Source organism: Talpa occidentalis, unplaced genomic scaffold (assembly GCF_014898055.3).
Source record: "Talpa occidentalis isolate TD23 unplaced genomic scaffold, MPIMG_talOcc4v2.1 talOcc4.3, whole genome shotgun sequence".
NCBI lineage: Eukaryota > Metazoa > Chordata > Mammalia > Eulipotyphla > Talpidae > Talpa > Talpa occidentalis.
Genome location: NW_023603184.1, coordinates 12,143,592 through 12,165,811, shown reverse-complemented (window position 1 = coordinate 12,165,811; position 22,220 = coordinate 12,143,592). Strand labels below are relative to the sequence as shown.

General features: G+C 47.0%; 1 long non-coding RNA gene across 1 annotated transcript; it reads left to right on the top strand.

Annotated features, from left to right (window-relative positions):
- Window positions 1-15,840: 15,840 nt before the first annotated feature.
- Window positions 15,841-21,360, top strand: LOC129146578 (uncharacterized). The gene is made up of 4 exons (XR_008553458.1): window positions 15,841-15,947; window positions 17,418-17,561; window positions 20,224-20,296; window positions 21,081-21,360. It is a non-coding gene; the product is annotated as an uncharacterized LOC129146578 (long non-coding RNA).
- Window positions 21,361-22,220: the final 860 nt, after the last annotated feature.

Here is a 22,220-nt window from a genome sequence, read left to right as displayed (position 1 = left end):
CCTTCAGCCAGCAAGAAACAAGGATGATCCAAAAGTTGCTGTTCACATTCTATTAGCCAGTTTAGTTATATGGCCACACCCAGCTAGAAAGGTGGTTGGGAAGGGGGTTTTTGTGTGTGTGTGGCCATGTGGTGATGGCTAAAGATCTGGGATTCTATTTACGATGTGGAAGACAATGATAAATGGGGAACAAGTTTCCATCACTGCCATACTTGCTTTTCCCTCCTTTAAACCATGACCAAGTGCAGGGTCAAGTGCTATTCTAGTCCCAGAAGACAGAGTCCGCAGCCTGTAGACTAGTTGGAAACCAGAGAATCTAGGACTACTGTAGTGCCTTTGGACAAAGAGGCTAGTAGGGAAATTAGCCATTTTAGGTATTTCCAAAAGAGGGTGTTCATACAGGGAATGGGATATACAGGCAGTGGAAGAGCAAAGTTACCAACAACCCAGTAATTGCAACTATGGGGAGTCATTTCACCCCCAGATTTGAAATGAACAAGGGGAAGCTCAAAATCAGAGACTAACTGGCAGGAACCATCACGGTGTTGGGTTATATCCAGTGAGACCTGGGACCACAGAAGAAAGGGATTTCCATCAGAGAATTGGAACCAAAAGGAGATGCAACCACAATTGGAGATGCCACTGAGGCAGAAAGAGAGAGAGAGAGAGAGAGAGAGAGAGAGAGAGAGAGAGAGAGAGAGATCGATCCTCTAACTATTCCCTTCTTCCCACCTTCTGTCAATCCTGGCCATTGGCCAGAACTATCTGGAAGTCAATTGGAAGGGGATTCTTGGAAATCTGGTTCTCTGCAGTGCAGAGTTGAACAAGGGGAGGTGGTAGATAGATTTGAGCACAGACAAGCACAGAGTCCAAATCCCCATGGGACAGGCCTTTGAGTGTATTATTGAAAAATGGTATTTTCTCCAGGCTAGAATTAATTAATATAATATAGTGGGCATTGATTTTTATGGAATAAGATAGAAACTGGAGTCCTGATTTCAAGAGATAAAGTGAAAGTAGAATGCCATCAAATTAGTTTCCTATCACTGTTGTAACAAATTACCATAAACTTAGTGGCTTAGAACAATGTAAATAATAAGTTATTTTGCAGTTCTGGGATCAGAAATATAAAATAGTCTTAGTGGACTGACATCAAGGTTAGCAAAACTGTGTTCATTCTAAAGGCTCAAAGGAAGAATCCACTCCTTGGCTTTACTAGCTTCTAGTAGTTGTTCCATTTGCCAATCTCTGTTTCCATCAGCACATCTCCTTCTCTCTCCCTCTCCTTTCTCCTACAATGGCATTTGTGATTGCATTGGGCTACCCTGATAATCCAGAATAATCTCTCCATCTCAAGCCTTGACTTAATTGTATCTGCAATTTTCCTATAAACCTGTAAAATAACTTCATCACAGGTTCTGGGGATTAGAAGATGCATTTTTTTCCTTGTTCTAAATTTGTTTATTGGGGTTTTAGGTGGTTTTTTTTTTTTTTTTCATTGAAAAGGTATTGATTCACAGCACTGTATAACTGTCTGGAGAACAGGTTCAGATATTGACATTGGGTGGATAAGGGGGATATTATTGTGCCTAATAAAGCCCTTATTTAATTTTAATCCAAGATCTGAATTTAGGACCCCAAAAACTAAATCAGCAGGTAGAAGTCATATAACCAAACTTCTTTAACCTCTTGGTAGGTCACCCATAGGTAGCCTGAACCATGGCTACTGTCTGAGATTTACAGTGAGCTTTGGTGGATGGGCAGAGGGAGCTCATCTGGCTTCCTTCCTGGGGAGGGTGGCACTGGGTCAGTTAGCAATGCTTCTGACTGAAAATCTGACTTAAACGATGCATTTGTTTTTTCTCTTGGTAGCAAGAGTTAATAGGTAGCTACTGGCATTTGTTCAGTGGTTCATTGATGTCAGGACCAGCATCTCTGTGAGTGTCTTGGCAGTTCCTTAGTGATTTTGCTCCATAATCACTAGATATTGCCCCATGCAGGCTCCATGTCCAAAGTAAAGGCTGGAAGAGGGAAGAGGTGGGACCAGTAACTTCGGTGCCTGTTGTCAGGAAAGCACATTTTTCTAGACTTCCCAGCAGACTTCCACTTATGTTGCATTGTTCTAAAACAGTCATGCCACCAGCCCTAGTATCAAGGGAGGCTGAAAAAGTCAACATTTGACATTTCTAGTCTATAGTGAAGTTGGGTGAGGAAGAAAGAAGTTACATTCAGAATTAACCAAAAAGCATCTGTCACCACTACCTTTCTTGGATGCACTTGGGTCTGCCTATTGAATGTGAGCATGAAATAGAATTGGTTTGGGTGGATCATGCTTAGCAGCAACTGTTATCAACCTTTTCTCTCCTAATTCCTATGGCAAAGTCAACTCTTTGGAAAAGTCTACCGCCTTTCCATCCCTCCTTGGTGAAATCAGGGATCTGGCAGGCCAGTGCTGGAATATTTGGCACTCACTAGAGACCCGTAGCGTGGATGATAATGATTGATGCTGGTGGTGGTGATAAATATATTTCTTTTAGGTAGGTTCTGTTATTAGTCCTATTGTACAGAGAAGGATACAACTTGGAAAAGTTGAGTGGCCTAGCAAAGTACATCACAAGCAAAAGCCTACATTTTGGGTCACTATGCCCTCCCACCTCCTGGAATTCACTTTCCAGGATGAGAAGATCAAAAGGCAGCATATCTACAAAGGTCAGAGGAGCGATACTCCAAGATTAATGATCCAAGTGATGCTACCAGTGTCTGAATTTGTTGCATGCACAGTGTCAGTGGAGTTGGAACGTGATCTGGAAAGGCAGCAGGCATACCACACACTTAGCCTTGTCCCACAGTTCATTAATCACCCTCAATTCAAAAACATTTATCATGATTAGATCCAGCTCAGCCCCTGTGGTAACGGATTTTTTTTTTTAATAAGGCAAATAGAAAACCACATTTCCCTGTGGTTTCCACAGATCCAGATCTGAAGGTCAGGCCAATTCATTCATTTAACAAATATTTATGGTTTAACTACTGTGTACCAGGCACTGTTCTAGTTGCTGGAATTCTACCAGGGATCAAAATAAATAAAAAGCTCTTCCTTCCTAGAGCTTACATTTCCCAACCAGTATAGACACAGCAACAAGCCAAATAAATAGACTTATTTATGATTACTACACAGAATTCCTACACTCCTAGGAAAGGGTTGATTGTTGTTTGTTCTATAGTCATGGTTACAAATTTCCACAAGAACGTTTAAACCTGTCTAATCCATCAATGACACTTATATAATCTTGGTAGTAAGGAAATCAAGAGCTAGTTTTAAACTTGATGAGCTGATAAGCAATAACTCATTTCCATGAGCACAACTCTGATAATCAGGCAATCAACAACATCTGCTGGTGGCAAAGTCAGCCAGTTGGTGGTGGACTTGCTCCTGTATACATACTTGGCTGATACCAACCAACTTCTGCTTCTAAAACCAACACAACCCAAAATACACTCTCTCCAGCTACTCTATAAAACACCAGCAGTTTGCTTTGCTCAGATAAATTTGCCTGAGCAGCACGGTTCTTTCTTATTTAAAGTTAAAGAGGAATTTTATATTTTGATAAATCTGGAGGCCCCAGTGAAATTGTCTTGAAGACCCTCAGTCCAATAGACCCTTGATGTCCAAATTCTACTTGCTCTCGATTTCCCTAGCATGCATCATTAAAATGCCTTTGCTGAATTAATTTTATGTTTGTATTTGTAACTAAATAGTTCTTTGTACAAGAAAATTAGACCTTAGTCATTGCATAATCAGAACTTTTTTGGGATGTGCATCATTTGGTGAATATTTTTGTCATTGATCTGCTATTCTTTTCCTGTTTGCTTTGCTTTTGATTTTGTTTGACTATTTGCACAGTCTCATCTTGAGTGTTTGTTTTGAGCTTGATTGTCTTGTGTCTGGTAAGTGCACAAAGAGAGCTCCATGGGGAGCGTTAGAGGCAGTTCTAATCCAGTCCAAGCCAGCCCCAAAATGATTACAGGTTGGAGGTGCAGAGGCCAGAAACCAACTCATATAAAGTTGATGGATCAACTTGTTCTCAGTCCCCTTCAAAATTTTCTGAGGATACTCCTTGTCTTACAATTCTGGAAAGAAGATCACCATCCCATCTATCCCAAGGTTAACAATTGTTGGGTCATAGATTTCTGGCCTCTGGCTGGGGAATTCGAAGCACCATTCATAAGCACACACACTTTTGACCAATTGTAGTGATGCCTTTGTCCAAGTGCCTTCTTGTGGCAGAATTCCTGTTTTTTATATGAATTCTCATTTAACTTGGTAAATGGCAGAGCAATCAGTTTTTTTAACTTGGTGTATTAATTTGCAAATGCTGCAATAACAAAGTACTATCAGCTGGGTGATTGAAGCAACAGTAATGTATTTTCTCCAGATTCTGGAGAAACTGATAGAATTTTGAAGTCAAGGTATCAGCAGCATAAATTCCTTGCCTTGAACATGACCATCTTCTCCTTATGTCTTCACGTGGTCTCCCCTCTGTGTCTGCCTATGCTCTAATGTCTTCTCAGAAAGACACCAGTCATGCTGCCTTTGGGTCCACCAAATCATCTTTTGACTTAATTCCCTCTTCAAAGATCCTTTCTCCAAATACATCTTATTCTGCAGTACTGGGGATTAGAACTTCAGATGAATTGGGGAGGTGGGGGTAAGGAGATGCAATTCAGACTATAACATTTGCAGCAATCAATCATTGGGGGAGATTTTGACTTGTCAAAATGAAAAAAAATAATACATTTAGCCATAGTTCCAAGATTTTATGAGGGGGAAAAATGTGTAATAAAATTCAATAGGCATCTTAGGTGACTGATATGCTAATGATTCCAAGCAAAACCCTGGCTCCAGGAAAGTCTAGCTCAAGGACTCTATTTTATTTGCTGAAATGTTCAAAATCTCCCCTTTCTGCACTGCTCTCTTGACTTCCTCATCATCACCCACTCATGTCCTCTCTTTCTTCTTCTCTTTCTCCTGGCTTTCTAAATTATGTTTTATCTCAGGAAAAGTACAATCCACACTGCAAAATACCCCCTTAAGACTACTAGACCAGAGGCACAGCTATAGAAGTTGAATTTTAATCATGGTCTAAAACTATACTAAGTTGAAGACCATAATTATACTATTCTGTAAACCTCAGAAGAGAGACAGAAATTTGCTGCAAAATTCAGGATTTTATTATACTGATTGTCCTGGGCTATCAGATTTATACCAACTAGTTCACTTAATTGCCAGTCCCACTGGTGAGGAATAATATTAAAAGTAGCAGTGTAGGGGAGATTAAAGAGAAAAAATGAAATAACTCAGCTATGCCACAATTCTTTAAGAGGTACCTAAAGGACAAGAAAAATAAGAATATTATTACAATAAGGGCATCTCAGAAGACTTTTGGTGGTGTAGGTGTGTTTAACCTATAGCTTTCCTGAGGGAAGGTGGGGACTGTGATTTGTAGCATCTGCAGATTTCTGTGATGTAAATACTGCCCCTGAGGCTGGTTTCATATGACAGTTGACACTCTTGGAATTGTGGGAGCATGCCACTGCTTCCAGGTAGCTCAGATAAATTAAGATTTGCAAATAAAATGCTGATGAATCAACAGGGACTCCAGGAAACTTTCAAGCCACATTCTGAGTTAGACCATCAAAGTCAACGGAGTCTCTCTTTTTGAGAGATGTCCTCTGGCCTGCAATAGGAGAATAGAAAATCAGAATGAAAAGCTGCCAATTAAGACATTTTTGCCGTGGCTTCATAGGAATAAATAAGGAGAAATAGGAAAAAACATCTGGCTTTCTGGGACAAACAGTGAGACCAAACCAAAGAGCTTGATGAAAGGCTCACCTGCTGATGTTGCAAGCAGGAGCTGAGATGGGACTAAGGTTCCACAGTCATGCAGAAACTGAACAAGACGCATCAATTCCATCCAGCAATGCCTCTCAGAGAGACGTTCGTATCCAACAACCATACTCTCCCTGCCCCTGAACTCCACATATAGGGTAGTAGACATCTGTCATTTTGGCTTGCCCAGGTACCCCATCTCTAGAGTGAGAACCCACTTTCCAGGTGGTGATCCACAAGGGAGCCGATCCCAGCTCCCTCTCCCTCTACTGACCTGCTAGCAGGGGACTCAGGTGGGCCATCAGGAACACTAGCCCCTGGACTCAGTGATGGGGAAGTGCCCCCACCTCAGCCAATGTGTGTCCTCCTAGATCTCCAGGATTTTCAGGAAAGATGGTGTCTCTTCAATGGACTTAAGCTACTTGCTAAGCTGATGAGCAGGCATCCATTTCTCCTCACACCTGGGCTTGCCACTGGGGTGGCCCACCTGTATTTTTGCTTCTGCTTCTATTCTTTCTGCATTACTTTCCCTTCTTCCTCTTCTCACCACTCAAAGCTGCTGTTTTTCCATGGCCACTGGTACTTTCTGTTCTTGTCTGTCCCCTTTGCTCTGAGCACCTCTCCATTTCTCCCAATCCCACCCCTGTTTCATGTACTGTTGCAGACCCAGGATCTGGAATACCTTGGAATAAGGGAATGATCTTAATACTTCTCTGGTCTTTTCATGCACACTTGCCAGAAGATGGGATCTGATGGGGCTGAATCCAGCAGGTGTGTCTTTGGTCAAACATCCCACCCTGTTCTAATCCAGAATAGCCCATGTCGAGCAGGGGGCCACTTGTGTGAGAACTCCCTGCAGGTAACAGAAAGTTTTTAGAAAAGAAGTGTAACTTGCAGGCAAGCAGCTCAGTGCCAGAAAACTATGGTGGGTGGATTCTGTCATGATTGTAAGGATCCCTGCCACCTACACTTGAGTAATCCCTTCCCTTTGAGTGTGGGCTAGGCCAGTGACTTGTTCTAACCCAGAGAATACTGAGTTGTTGAGCTGCATTTCCATGATTGGGTAACCAAAGATTATGGCTTCTTTCTTGCCAAAAGTCTGACTCTGGTTTTTTCATATACTTGTTCTGATGGAGAGGACCATTCATCAAGGAACTGTGGGAGACTCCAGCCAACAGCTGGAAACTGAGTCACAGCAACAATCACATGAGCTGGGGAGTTTACCATCCCAGCAAAGCCTTTGAATGAGACCCAACCTCCACTGAGGAGGAACCTGAGGCAGAGGGCCCTGCTAAGTTATGCCTGCATTCCTGCTCTATACCAATGGTGAGATAAATGTTTTAAGTCACCAAGTTTTGAGTTAACTTCTTTTTTTAAAAGATTTATTTATTTATGCATATAAGAACTGGGGTGTAAGCCAGAAGTGCAGGAGGTGAGAGGATTCACCAGAGACAGAGCAGGCAGATGTACTGAAATATACTGCTGAGAGGAGCAGTGGGTGAGGCAGGAGAGACCTGCTGCACCATGTGGGCTGCTCCCTGGCCAGTCGGAGATTGAACTCATGCTGTAGAGGCTGGCAGTAGCTTGATAGCACTATCTTTAATGCCTGCACCACCAGGGAGGCCCTTGAGTTAATTTCTTATGCAAATTTGAAAAGGGTAGTATTTCTTCATTGTTTCTTAATTTGGGGTCTCCCAGTCTGGGCATGTGGTGTGATAGAGCCAGTTCTTCCTTAACTTCCTTTGGAAGGGCCAGAGACAGTGGGAGGAGAGTAAATGTGCATAGATGATCTCCCAACTTGGCGTGGCATCAAGGAGAATGCAACCTCTGGCCTCTCGTGCCTGGAGCATGGGAGTTTTGGTTTCACTGCCCAGGGCATAGGTGACTGACCCTCTGAAGAGAGACCAGAAGGTGCCATGTGTAGGGTAAATGTATTAAGTCAGGCTTTTCTCCACCCTCCTGCCACTGGCCTCTGCAGCTGCCACCCGAGGTCTTGCCTTCTTCCTAGGTTGTGTGGACATGCAAGGTCAAGGGGCATGGGCTTGGGGCATCTGTGTCTTTGATTATGGACACCTGGGCCCAAAGAGTGTGGGTGTGCACATGTATAAATGTGCACACCTGGGCCCAGATGGGTGAAGAAAAGGGCAGCATCATTTTGAGGCGAGGTTGGGAGACTACACAAGACTGAGAGGGAGATTGCCAGAGAGAGACCAGAGCAAGCGCAAAGGTTCAAGGGGGACTAGGAGGCGCTTTGCCTGCCTGCCTCCCAGCCCTTCTGCCAGGCCAGTGCCTGCCTCCCTGCCTGCCAACTTTAAAGGCCTGTAAAATCCACTGAGGGACCCCAACTCTTATCTTTCTGCCCAGATCAACTGAATCTGCCTGGCTTGGGATGGTTCCACTGCACAATGATAATGAAATGATGACTCCTGTTGGGACTCAATCCTCCCTTGCTCTCAACGAATGCTTTATGTTTCATTCCCAGATGCCCACTGGCACCCCTACATACTAGTCTGGGCCTCTGAAGCAAATCTGAGCTGCCTGTGAGTAAGAAGCCATTCCCAGCTTTCCCTGTTTTCAGTCTCTTGTCTTCCCAGGCTCCTGTTCTGCTCCAGCGACCCCCGTCCGCTGGGTCTGGGAGTTACTATGCCCCGTTGCCCTTCCACCAGGACAAAGGCCTGCCCAACCAGGAATGGGGCAGAGTGAAAGCCTCTCCCTATTCTTCCCCAGACAACTGTCTCTTTGGGAATGGAAAACACCAGGCTGAGGCCTCAAACTGAAGACAAAGCATCCCTGTTGACTGAATGTTCTGCTGCCATTGAATAGGTTATGTGGCTCCTCTGAGAGCAGCCAGGAAACCAAAGACAAAAGACTAAAGGTCAGATTTTCTATCGTCCTCAGGCTTCTGGCCGGAGGGTGTGAAATGTAAACCTCCTCTGCACCATCAGCATCTTCGAAGTCCCCAGTCCTAGAAAGGCAGAGCGGGCGCCTCCCGCAGGCCTTCCTTTTGAGTCTCCCTCCCTCTCTTCACTTCTGTGCTGCAGACCAAGGAGGTGGCCTGGGTGGGTGGGGTCTGTGTGCCCTGGCCCACCCGCAGAATCATCACCATATCACCCTCATCTGGAAGAGGAGGGACGCAGAGGGTTGCCACCATCTCTGGGGGGCAGCTCTGAGAACAATGCGGTGTGTTTGAACCACAGTGGCCCTTCAGGCTGTGGACTGTGGGGCACTCAGAAAATGCTACAGGGGCAGCTTCAGAAGTGGAAAGAACAGAGGCCTGGCGCCAGACAGGCCTGGGATTGAATGAATGACCCCTATCCCCCCTGTGAATGTGCGGAGATTAATTTAAATAGTCAGCAGCGCCTACCTTGATGGATTCCACAGGACTGGGGACTAGTGTGAGGCAAGCAAGATACTTGCCTTGGGCACAAAATTTAAGGAGATGCCAGAAAGCTCAGTAACCAATGTAAATGATATTTTAATGCAATATTTTTAAACAACTAAACTTAATGCAAAAAAAAAAAAAATCCCGGGGAACAAAAATCTTGCAGTTTTCAACAAAAGCAGAGCTGGTTCAATAAATGCTTGTAAACATGAGCAGCCTTTGTGAGATGCTCCCAGGGCCTGCTAAGGCTCTTCAAGAACAACAGGCTGGTTTGTGCTACCTGCTACAGTGGTTAGATAGGTGGGTAGGAGTGGGGAGGTCCCACAAACCAGGTCTGAGTCCTGCCTTCACTGTTTACCAGCTTTGAGATCTTGGACATATTACTTCACCACTGACCCTCAGTTTCTTCACATGTGCATGAAACAGAATGATGCCATCTCCACCAAAGGATCATTGGCATGCAGGACACCTGGCTTACATAGTGGTTGTCAGGGTGGCATCATTTAACAAACAGCCCAATTCCCTTGGCTGGGCTGAGGATAAAACACTGGCATTTTGTGCTCCTGCATGCCACTCTGCAAGCTCTCCAGATAAGCTGCATCTGCCCAGCTCTTGTTCATCAAACACGCAGCTGGTCTGGGAGCTGCCTGCCTGGAGCTGCCTCTACCGCTGTTCCTGCCGCCATCTGGATCTCAGAGGGCGCACCAAGAGGGGGCAGGAGGCAGCGTGCAGAAGCAGGAACAGCCGAGGCGGGCGTCCTGGGCTGCAATCTGTTGTTGCATACTTGTTGGAGGCACACAGTTTTCAGCAGGGAACAACTTAACCAGCCACTATCTGCCTTCCTTACTATGTAAGGAGCCTAGAGTTTTGACCCACTTTTGACTGCTGAGCAGGTTTTTTTTAAGGTTTATTTATTCATGCATACAAAAACTGGGGTACAGGCCAGAGGTGTGGGGGTGGGAGGGCTAGAGGATTCACCAGAGACAGAACGGAGAGCAGAACAGGCAGATTGACTGAAATACACTGCTGAGGGGAGCAGCAAGTGAGACAGGACAGGTCTGCTGCGTCATGTGAGTCACCTCCCTGGCTGGGGATTGAACTCATGCTGCAATACCTGCAGATTGTTTCATAGTGCTGACGGTTAACCCTTGTGCTCACAGGGAGGCCCCCCTGAGCAGTTCTGATGGCCAACTTGTCCAGTTTGAGGAGCACTCAGGGTGTAGGACACCAACAGGACAAAGAAGAGAAATTCCTTTTTGGGTACTCCTTTTACTACTGAGCTCGCCTACTAACACAATACTTAAATTTGCATTGCACCAAAGACTTGATATTTGTGATATCAGATGCAGGAAGAAAGGCTCTCAGCAGGTGGCCTGAGTAGGTGACAGTGTTCCTCTGGTCATGTAATAAGCTGCAGCTTCTCCATGAGGTACCAGCGGGGCACTGGAGGAGGAGAGATAGAGCATGAGCAGAGTGCAGGGTCTCAAACTTCAACACATATCGGGGTCACCCCCAGGACCCATTAAAACAAAGAGTTTCTGATTCAGTAGATCTGGGCTGAGGCCCAAGAAGGTGCATATCCAATAAGTTCCCAGGGAATGAGGATCCTCAGGGGTTGGTAGCAAATTTTGAGAACCACCGACATGAGTGGCTATAGGCAGTGGGGTCAGGCTGCCTGGATTTGAGTTAAACCCAACTCAGCTGCCCATTGGCTGTGGGACCTTGACAAGCCAGTCTCCCTGCGAATTCGTTTCCTCATCTGACAAGAAGCATGAGAATGCTAATAGCTACCTCCTGGGTTTCCTGAGAGCCAAGCAAATGGGAGCGCAAAGCAGCGCCCAGCATGTAGGAGGCACTTCATATGCATTAGCTGTCAGGATCTGGAACATCTAAGCATTTTGCAACGAGCAATACTAAATGTGTGCGTTTATAAATAAGAAACGATGAGTAAGAAAAGGTCACTGTGTATTTTTGCAGATTTAAATGTTTGCATATGATTTTAAGGACTCACAGACCTCTGAGAGCTTATTCTGCTTAACACCTCTGGTTTACTAGATGACAGTCACAACGGCTTTTGAGGCTCTGCTGTGTTACATGAAGTGTGGCAGGTAATTCATATATTAAATCACTTGATTCAATCCCCACCGTCTTCATAAGGCAGTTATCATCACCATCATTCTATTTTACAGACAAAATAATTGAGGCTCAGAAAACTTCCCGAGGGTGTGTTGAAGTCAGGATCTATACCTGGGCCTGTCAGCCCGTGTGTCTTACTGCCTCTTCCCTTCCTGGCAATTACTGTGTCATCACTTTACCTAGAAGAACACATATTTAGCAACAGCTAAGTACTCAGCCCTCTAGGGCAGTAATGAAAGGTTTCTCTTGACCTCAAACAAGGTAGATCCAATGGAGGCATCAACAGGTACATATACATATGCAAAACAGTACAGAATTACAGGCCAGATAATGGGCGTGGCAGCAGTATATGAGGTTTTCTTGATAATCATTTGCTCTTCACATTTCTAGCCTCCATTGCAGGTGGATTAGAGTCACATGACTGGACTCCAGCCAATGAATGGGTGTGCGTGTGATGTAAGTTACTTCCAAGACTGACATAAAAAAAGTCACATTATCATTCATTATCTTGCCTTATAGCAGTGATTTCAGAAGCCACATATTCCAGGTGGCTAGCTCAAGATGGAGGAGGAACATCCAAATGATAGCAGGTTGATTCAGGAGGGGGAAATGACCCTCTGTGGGTTAAACCATGGAGAGTCACTGAAACATGATATCTAGTAATGGGATAGGTGTCGTGTTCTGGGAATATTTGTAAGTCTTGATGCCACATCAGTAGAAGGCCCTAATTTAGACCTAGTAAGTCAAGCTATATAGGGAAGGCCCGGGGAGTCCTTATTTTTAATAAGGAGATATTGAGAATCGGCCAGTTTGGGGGAGCCTGGGGCTGTGGTCTGCTATATCCTTCAGAAAATGTCCTACAACACAAGCACCATCATGTGGCCTTCTAGAAAGCAAGTTTGGGGCCGGTGCCTGGGCTGAAATCCTGCCTCCACCTCCTGCTAGTTATGTAACTTTTGGGCCATTTGAGGATCTACTTTATAGCACTGTTGCAATGATTAAATCTATTAGTTATCTATTACTACCTAACAAGCTACCTCAAAAGTTAGTGGCAAGGAACATCAATAACTATCATCTCTCCCAGTTTTTACATGACAGGAAGTCAAGGGATTTCCAGTGGGCAGTGCCAGCTCAGAAACTCTCATGAGGGTGCAGTCAGCTCTTTGTTGGTGTTGTCTCATCTGCAGGCTCATGTGGGGACTTCATGCATTCCACTCCCATCCTATACTCTCTTAGTCACACAGGTCAGCCCGAATTCCACGTAGGAGGGGACTAAATAAGGAGAGTCTGGAGACAGGGACCTCTGGGGGCCATCTGGATAAACATTTCCAGTAATACCTGAAATTCTTCAAATGATGCCAGACCTGTAATTAGCATGCATTAAACATTAGCTATTTTTATTGCTAATGGAATAATCGATAAACTAGCTGGGAGCTCCAGCTCCTCCACCATCTTGGAACTCTTCAGTCATTCCTCAACAGCTCCCCTGAGCTGTGTGCATGTCTGTGTGACTATTGTGCTAGGCTGTGTGCTGGGCACTTGTCTCCAGAAGGCAGGATTCCCATCTGGGTACCTGGGTAGCCCTGGTATGGAAATACTATTGTGAAATGCTGGGAGCCAAGGAAGAAGAAGATGACTAATAATGAATTCTTATATGGGGGTGTCACATTTAACAAGACTTGTTCACGTTGATTATCTTGCTTCAGTGACAAGTGCTGGGGTGGTAAAGCACACGAAGTCTGGAGTGAGACTGCCTGGAACAAATCCAGTTCTCATTTTACTCACTCTGTGACCTTGGACAAGTTACTTAACTTCCCTGGATCCCAGTTTTCCCATCTGTTACAAATAGGGATAATAATAGCTCTTACTCTACAAAGTTGTGTGAATTTAATATTCTAAGCATTGAAAATGCTCAGAATAGGGTCTGGCTGATAGCAAAGTTTCAAAAATACAAGCTATTGGGCCTCCTTGGTGATGCAAGGGTTGGGATGCAGCCTATGGGGCAATCTGCAGCCACTGCAGTGTGAGTTCGATTCCCAGCCAGCGAGGGAGGAACCCACCTGGTGCAGTAGACCTCTCCTGGCTCGCCCGCTGCTCCCCTCAGCAGTGCGCTTCGGTCAATCTGCCTGTTCTGTTCCCCACTCTGTCTCTGGTGAATCCTCTCCCACACCCCCCACCTCTGGCCTGTACCCCAGTTCTTGTATGCATAGGTAAATAAATCTTTAAAACAAAAACAAAAACAAAAACAAGCTATTATTCTTCCTTCCAAGTCATCCTGAGGAGGAGGTCAAGGGCAAGATAAAGAGACAAGGAAGTGGGGGCCTCCCTGGTGGCGCAGGGGTTAAAGTCTGAGCTCTATCAAGCTATTACCAACCACTGCAGCCTGAGTTCTATCCCTGGCCAGCGGGCTAACTCACATGGCACAGCAGACCTCTCCTGTCTCTCCTGCTGCTCCCCTCAGCAGAGTATTTCAGTCAGTCTGCCCGTTCTGTTCCCCACACTGTCTCTGGTGAATCCTCTTGCCCCCTGCACCTCTGGCCTACACGCCAGATCTTATATGCACTAACAAATAAAAATAAATCGTTAAGAGACAAGGAAGTAAAGAAATGTGTGAGCTGCTCAGACCCCCTCCTCCTCATCCCTAACTCCTCAATAATTCCAAGGCAAAACTGGTGTTCATAAGAGACTTGCCTTCAGGACTTGCCCCCAGAATCCCAGACTTTATTAGGAGTGGAAACCACTGGGAAAGCTTCACTGGGAGTGTCTGGGATGGCAGGAGTCGGGGCTGGGCATCCTCAGAGGCACGGGCCCCCTACTTCTATGATGGGGTTCTGGTAGCTGGTTCCCCTCCTTCCATATTTTCTAGCTTTGTGTCCCTTTGTTAGTTCCTTTTGTTTATTTCAGATTGTAACAGGGTGGTCCTGGGAGATGGGGCATTTCCAAGATCCCTGCTGAGCTTCACCCTTCCTTGAGTGGGGCAGGGAACTTGGAAACGCCCCATCTCCTGAAACCACCCTGTTACAAGACTAGTTCAGGGGTTCCTGAGCACATCTTACCTTCCTTTGATGACTGAGAACAAGGAAGGCAGGGCTGGACTGAGGGGCCTGGCCATGGGGCAGTTGGAGGGGGCTGGGCTAGGAGCAGTTAGAGGAAATCAAAGGAAAATTCCACACTGGGGAGAGAGGAGCCCATCAGCTCCAATTTGTGAATGTTGGTTCTATGTTTCAGAATCCAAAACCATGAGGCCACTGGACCTCCCACCTAATGAAAGTGCTTGCTGAAAGGTTCCTAGATTGTGATCAAGATACAGATCCTGTGGGGCTCTCCAGAGAAAGGAGTTCAGTTCTAGAATGTGGGCTCTCCTTAGTGAAAATGACAAGGAAGGGTCATGCTCTCCTGGATCTTGCCTTCTAGTGGGAGGAGACAGACCACACCCAAGGAGAACATCTCAGCAAATGTGCTAAGGACCAAGAAGCCAGTGTGGAAGGTGTCTGAGGGGTACTTTGGACTGGGTTTGAAACAGGGTGCTCCCCAGGAAAAGGGGAGTTTCCATTTCTTTACTTCCTTGTCTCTTAAAGATTTATTTTTATTTGTTTGTGCATACAAGATCTGGGGTGTAGGCCAGAGGTGCAGGGGGCAAGAGCATTCACCAGAGACAGAATGGGGAACAGAACAGAACAGTTTCCTCCACCCAAGGGCGGGTGGAGCTGAGCAGGGATAAGAAAAAGCTGGAGAGAAGACTGAAAGGGAAGGAAGCAGGATGGAAAGCCAAAAGGTAAGCTGAAGAAGGCACAAGGAGCAGAGCGACACTTGAAGAAGCTGCGCTTGCTTCTTGGTCCTGGACTGGTTGGAACAGATGTGGGTGGGAGACCCGTGGGGAAGTTAACCATGGCAGCTTTTATCTTGATTTTGATTTTGCTCTTTTCCACCCAGACTTGTCTGCTTCTGACCCTTTTCTATGGGTCCCTGCTGGAAGGTGCTTTAGTCCTGTGGCAGGCTTTTGGGCCTTGCTCTGGGCCAATCCTGATTGACAGGACATTTACCCACGAGGGGACAGGTAACTTTGGGCGCTTCATTTGGAAACTATATTCTTTGGCTTTTCCATATTATACACTAATTATATTAAAGTTCCTTTCCATTAAATGTCTTATATGTTTTGTCTTGATGTGGCAGATGGCAGAACCTATTTAGAGTGGGCAAGTTTTGGGGCTCTAGGTTGCCCTTCTTCCTGCCCTGTAGCAGCTTGTATAGGGTAAATGAGTTAAATTTTAAATTTTAATTTTTTAAATGAGGCTTTTTACACCCTCCTGCCATTAGCCTCTTTGGCTGACTCCACCTTGCACGCAGACCTGTAATCACGGACACCTGGATCCAGAGAGTACGGGGCATGCGCAGATGTAAATGGGGGACACCTGTGCCGAGGGGCGAGTGGCTATAAGGGCAGCATCATTCTGAGGCATGACTACAAGAGAGAGGAGACAGCCAGAGACATGCTGGAAGAGAAATCTGGTCCATCTCCTGATTCAGCATTAGAGGTCTGTAAGTATCTACTGAAGACTCCAGAATTCTCTTTTCGACTGCAAGAGCTGATAATGAACCTACAGGGCTTGGGGGGGTTGCATGACACCCCTGAAGGGCTTGGTAAAGATAGTTTGGTAAAGAATGGATTTTAGTGGACAAAGTAGAATGGGGAAGCCTCTTAGGGGGACTGTAAGAGTCCCATAAAAGGGGTCCTTAACCCGAGCTTGTGCAGACAGTGGAACTGCAGGAAGTGGGCAGGCTGGAGCTGTGTGCGGCTCTGTGTAGGGTAAGTGAAATATTATCAGGCTTTTCCCGCACTCCTGCCATTAACGTTAATGATGGATTCCTGCGGTCCCACACGCACGCCTGATGGCAGGCACCTGGAGCAGAGTGTGGGCATGCATAAGTGGGCACACCTGGGCTGAGCCTGGGCTTATAAGGGTGGTGTCACAGGGACGCCAGTAGAAAAGAGTGGAAAGAATAGCAGTGGTGGAAGCAGCAGAGACAGTGGAGACACCACCAGAGAATGCCAGTGAGCCCAGAAAGAGTGAAGATTCACCAGGGGGGCCCCTGCCTCGTAAAAAGCTCAATAAAAGCCTGAAAAGCCACCGAGGGCTCCAGGACTCTCCTTTGCCTGTCTGCCCGGATCATAGAGATCCTGCTTCTGAGCCTTCCTGCCCCTGAACTCTGGGACCAGGAGAACATGCTGAGCAGGTGGGGCTGAGGGAAGGACAAGCCAGGCGCCAGAGGGGGCTGGGGCCGCGGAGTGGGAGAGATTCCATCATGGGCCCTCATGCCTCTGATATTTTTGATCTTGGGATTGTATTCCCAATTTAAAAATTTAAGTAAAATGAACCTGACACTAAAATGAAAACATTTTTCATCACTGAGATCCCAAAGGCCAAAGGCAGGACAGTAAATGCCAAGGCCCCACCCCATGTTGTTTGCCAAGACAGGGCTTGGAAAGGAGGCACTGAACATGTTTTGAGGATTTAAAGATCAAAACCCACCTTAAGAGTGTAGCAGAGTTGGGCCTCCCCGGTGGCGCAGCGGTTGAACGCTGGGTTGCGAAGCTGCCCGCAGCCTCTGCGGCGCCGGTTCGATCCCTGGCTGCTCCCCGGCCACCAGAGGAGGGTCCCACATGGCGTGCAGACCTCTCCTGCCACCCGCTGCTCCCCTCAGCACTGTACTTCGGTCCTTCTGCCTGCTCTGCTCCCCGCTCTGGCTCTGGTGAATTCTCTCACCCTCCCAGGCTTCTGACTGTACCCAGTGCTTGTATAAACAAACAGATAAACAAACAAACAAATAAATAAATAATACATGCCTCTTTTAAAAAAAAAAAAGAGTGTAGCAGAGTTGGAAGGATTATATCTAGGAGATTGGAAATGGAGAAAATTTATTTGGAGGGAGATGCTGGTGGGTTGCGGGTCCCCTCTGCTCCCCAGGGATGGATGAAGATGCTCCTCTTTCCCTCTTCCCCAATCCTAGGCACTTCAGAAGGCTTTTGACACCTTGACCCGGGGCCCTGGAGCCTCCGCCTCAGAGGTGGCGTGGACATATATTCTGTGCAGGCCTGTGCTGGAGTCCCAGGACATCGTGTTGAACAAGAAAGACAAGTTTCATCTAATCACGGTATGGCCCAGTCAGGTGACCATAAGTTAAACAAGGACATGCATCCATTCATTCAATTAATAAGACTCTGTATTGGGGAGTGGGAAAGAAATGAACAGGATGCTGTAGTGGAGAAGAAAAGGAGGAATCTTCTTTAGAGAGAATAACCTGGGAAAGTCTCTCTCAGGAAGTGACTTTCTATTGTAGCTGAGCCTTAACGATGAGATGAGAAGCTGGTCTCATGAAAAGGAGGGAAAGTGTTCCTGGCAGGGTGGGGGTGGGGGAGCCCCAAGTGCCAAGGCCCTGCAGCAGGAAACTGCTTGCAGGCCCCTTGGAACTGTCGGAAGGCTGATGCGAAAGGAGTGTTGAAGGAAGGAACATGAGGTCAGGAGGCTGAGGTCAGCAGATGTCATCATGCTCTAGAGGGCACAGAGGAGTGAGGTGCTCGGAAATAAGCTGGTGCAGAGATGGAGAGAAATGAACCGATGGAACTTTATTTGGGAGCCAGAAACAAGAGGACTTGCTGGTGGATTGACAGGGGTGAGGATGGGGCAACATCAGGGAGACGGAGGAGGCAGTGATGTCTTGCACTTTGCTGGCTGGAGCTGTTACTGCTGAGATGCAGAAGACCAGGAAGGGGTGGTGCCAGTTTGGAGGATAAAACAAGAACAAATTTACTTTACGGGAGCATTGTGAAGGCTGGACTTGGGGAAAGACAAGCCCAGGACAGGGAGCCCAGTTAGGGGTCGGTCCAGTATTCCAGGTGACAGGTTACCATGAGGGTGACCTTGGGCACTACAAGGAGGATGGTAGGAAAATCGATGTTGCTGCCAACAGAGCAAAGAGAGGAGTTTTCCGCCTCTTTAAATGCCATGAATTTCTGCCTGCAAGGTGACTGAGCAGGCCAATCAGGAAAGAGTTCTTTCTGGAGAACACTGAAGTGAAACCACCATTTGGAGAGGAGTGGAGGAGACGGATGTGGAAAATGGGGTCAGGAGGGAGACCAGGCGGAGGCTGCAGCAGAGTGCGTCTTCTGCAGGCGGCTGCTCGACATGGGACAGGGAGAACTGGCTGTGCAACATCTGTGCCCGAGAGATGGGCATCCTGGGAAACAGACGGCCGGGCAGCCACACCAGTGCCTCTTGGCTAACCAGAGGCTGCACTGGGAAAACAGTGACTACCCTACAGCCAGGTGACTTTGTGCAAGGTTTAGGACAGAGCATTCAGAGAGGGTCCAGGCACAGCAGGTGCTGGGATTTCCCCCTCAGTGCTGCTAATACCTCGCCCTTGAGCTGAGTTCCCAGCTGCACCAACTGAGACAATCTCTCTCCTCCTTGAACCCCTCCCTCCACCTACCCCCCTCTAGCAGAGTCCCTTCCAGTCTCTGAAATTAGCCAAGCCAGCAGGGAAGGAGGTTGGCCTGGCAGCAGTGGGAGAGAAAGAGGTATACCCCCTTATAGGCAAAAGGCAGTGGCTGGGGGACAGAGGAGTGGCCAGTCAGTCAACCCTAAAGCCTGTTAGACCATTTATTCATACATTCACTCACTCACTCATTCATGCCTGTATTTATTCAACAAACACTCGCCGAGCATGTACAATGGCAGGCAGCAGGAGCTGTGGACAATACAGCAAGCAACTCAGTCTTTGTCATCAAGAAAAGGCAGGTCAAGAACTGGTCGATGTTGACCATAAATCCTCTGGCTCTTTCTTCCTCACCCTGTCCCCTGCTTCGCTTCTTCCTAGTCAGAGCTGTTCAGAATCACCACCCCAGGCCCATCTCTCTGGTCCCTGAACTCACACTGTTTATTGTGCCTTCTTTAATCTTGTTTCATGAGACTAAAAACGTAGGCCGAAATCAAGTTATAAAGAGCACCGAATGACATTTCTCAGTTTGACCTTTCATTCTGAGGACATCGAGAAGATATTTAAGCATTAAAGGCAAGAGAGTGGCATTAGATTTCCATTTAAAAAAACACCTGCAGCCACAATGGGGAGGATGGGGCAGAGAGAAGGATGAGAAGCCTGGAGGCAGGGAAGCCATTTAGGAGGCCTTTGGAATAAACCAGGAGAGAGAAGACAAGGGCCCTCGCCACCCCACCCCTACCCATCACAACCAGCCTACTCTCAGAGGAGAACTGAGGAGTCTCCTGGCCTGCAGGAGGGTTTGCCCCAGCAGAGGTGTCTGTGGTGTTTGAAGTTGGACTGGACAGCTTCTGTGTTGTCAGGAAAAATCAACTTAATTGCTTTTTTAAAGCAATGAAGAAACTGAGAGTTGGCTCCAAGCCAACCTGAATTTGAACACTCACTCCCGTCTTGGTCACTCAGGACGATAAAGCCTGTGGGCTGGGAACTGGACTTTTGGTTCCATGAACAAAACCTTCTTCAGAAGAGTTGGGGCCCACCAGCACTGGGATTTCTGGGATAGCAGCAATGAAGAGACAGTGGGTACTTCTGTGACTGGGTCTTGAGCACAGGCACAAATGGGCTCCCTGGTGGACCTGCCATGCCCCTCTTCCTCCTCCTTCGTGTTTACTACCCTGAGACTAAGGGAGAGAGTCCTATAAATGAAGGGGCCTGGATCTGCAGGCTTCTCAGTAAGTGTCTCTTCTTGCCAGGGTTCTAGGAGAAGCCTGCCCACACCCACACCCTCCCCACTCCTTCCTGGTCTTTGTTTCCATCCTAGGCCAGGGTGGGACCATAAGGAGAGCAACTGCGCCATCTGCTGGGCCTGGTTCGCAAGTACCTACTGCACCCAGGTGAGGAAGAGGTCCGTGTTTCCCTTCTGCAGTGGATTTTGGGCATATGAGTCCTGGCTCACCAAAGAAGGCTCACGAGTGACAAGTGACCTCTGTAGGAGTGACCCTGGAAAGAGAACCTCATTTCTTCAGGTGGCAGGAAGCTTTCATGCTATTGTTAGTCTAGGTATTGGGGGTACAGTGGTAAACAGTAGGATGGGGGTGGGTGGAAGGCAAAATATAGACTAGTAAAAGGCTGTGTGGTAAGAGAAATGAGTTGACTTCCAGGGCCCCTGTTAGATACTGCTGGATATGGAAGGATGAACAGGAGTTCGTAAGGTAAAGAAAGACATTCCAGAAAGAGTGCACAGCAAGGCCTGGAAGTGTGTGCTCAGGCTCAGGGGTGCCCCCTCCTTTGCTGCCTCCTCCTCCAGTTGAAGAGAACGCATGACCTTCACCCTGTAGGTCCCTAACCTCTGCGGCAGAAGATTCTTACTCTCCCCCCAGGGCTCCCAGCTGCTCCTCCTCTTACCCAAGCAAAATTACCGTGGCCAGGAGACTTCTGTGAGCAGACATCCCCACACTCATAGACCCCAGTGAGTTAAGGCCAGAAAGCATGGCAGCAAGAGGGGAGAAGGGTCCTAGTTGCCACGGATACCACTGCAGGTGTTTGAATGAAATCACCTGGGGTGTAAGAGGGATACTGCTGAGAGATTTAGCAAGAGGAATTCAAGTCAACTTGAATTCCATCACTCTGCCTTTCTAATCAATTTGATATAAATTCAACCATCATTTACTAATACAGATCAAATGACCTCTGTGAGCTTGTGGAAAGTAAGACCCAAATGAAGAGTTACTGGGCCTCCCCAGTGGCGCAGCGGTTGAGCGCTGGGCTGTGAAGCTGCCCGCAGCCTCTGCAGCGCCGGTTCGATCCCTGGCCACTGGCGAGAGTCCCACATGGTGCGACAGACCTGTCCTGCTGCGTCCGCTGCTCCCCTCAGCAGTGTATTTCATCAGTCTGCCTGTTCTCCCTGCTCTGGCTCTGGTGAATTCCCTCACCCTCCCGCGCTTCTGACTGTACCCAGTGCTTGTATAAATAAATAAATAAATCTTAAAAAAAAAAAAAAAAAGAGTTACTGCTGTGGGCAGCCTACTGTGTGCTCAGCCTTGTGAGCTACTACAGATACCAAGGTGAAGAGGCGTCTCTCCACCCTTAAGAGGCACCCTATCCCCTCACCACCACCACACACCCACCCACACAGACATTCTGTTCTCTTCTCTTCCTCCAAGAAGCTTGTTCCCAGGAAAGCAACTGATAAATTAAGCCACGCTGAGCTGTACTCAGCCAAGTAGGTGTTTATGACTGGGTCTGTCAATTGTCTCTCTCTAGTTTCTCTTTTATACTACGAGACTTACTCCCCGGCCTTGCAAATTTTGGCTAGACATGTGACTGGCCAGTCAGAAATTGTATTTTCCAATCTACCTTGTACCTAAGTTGTACCATGTGATTGTAGCCAGCTGGAGATGAGTGGAAATGGATGACTCGTGTTTTTTTTCTTCTTCCTCCTTCCCCAGGGGCTGGGATGCAGGCTTAGAATATAATGGTGAGCAGGCCCTGCTCACAGGGATGAAGGCAACAGTTGGTAGTTGGGGAAGCGACGAGGTAGAAGGAACCTGGGTCTCTGGAGCAGAAGCATCCAGTCTCTTAAACCTTCTATCAGCCCAAACTTCTTTATGAGAAACAAAATAAACCATGGAAAATTGGAATTTTGTTAAAGCAGACTCAAATTAATATCCTACTACTATGACTCACTCCCAGAAGTTGAATAAGCCAATGAACAGCCTGAAGGAGGACCTTTATCAGATTCCTGTCACCCCCCAGCACATCTATAACAATGACCCCAGTACCCTCTGATACTCCAAAGTGTTTCTCAATTCATTGATC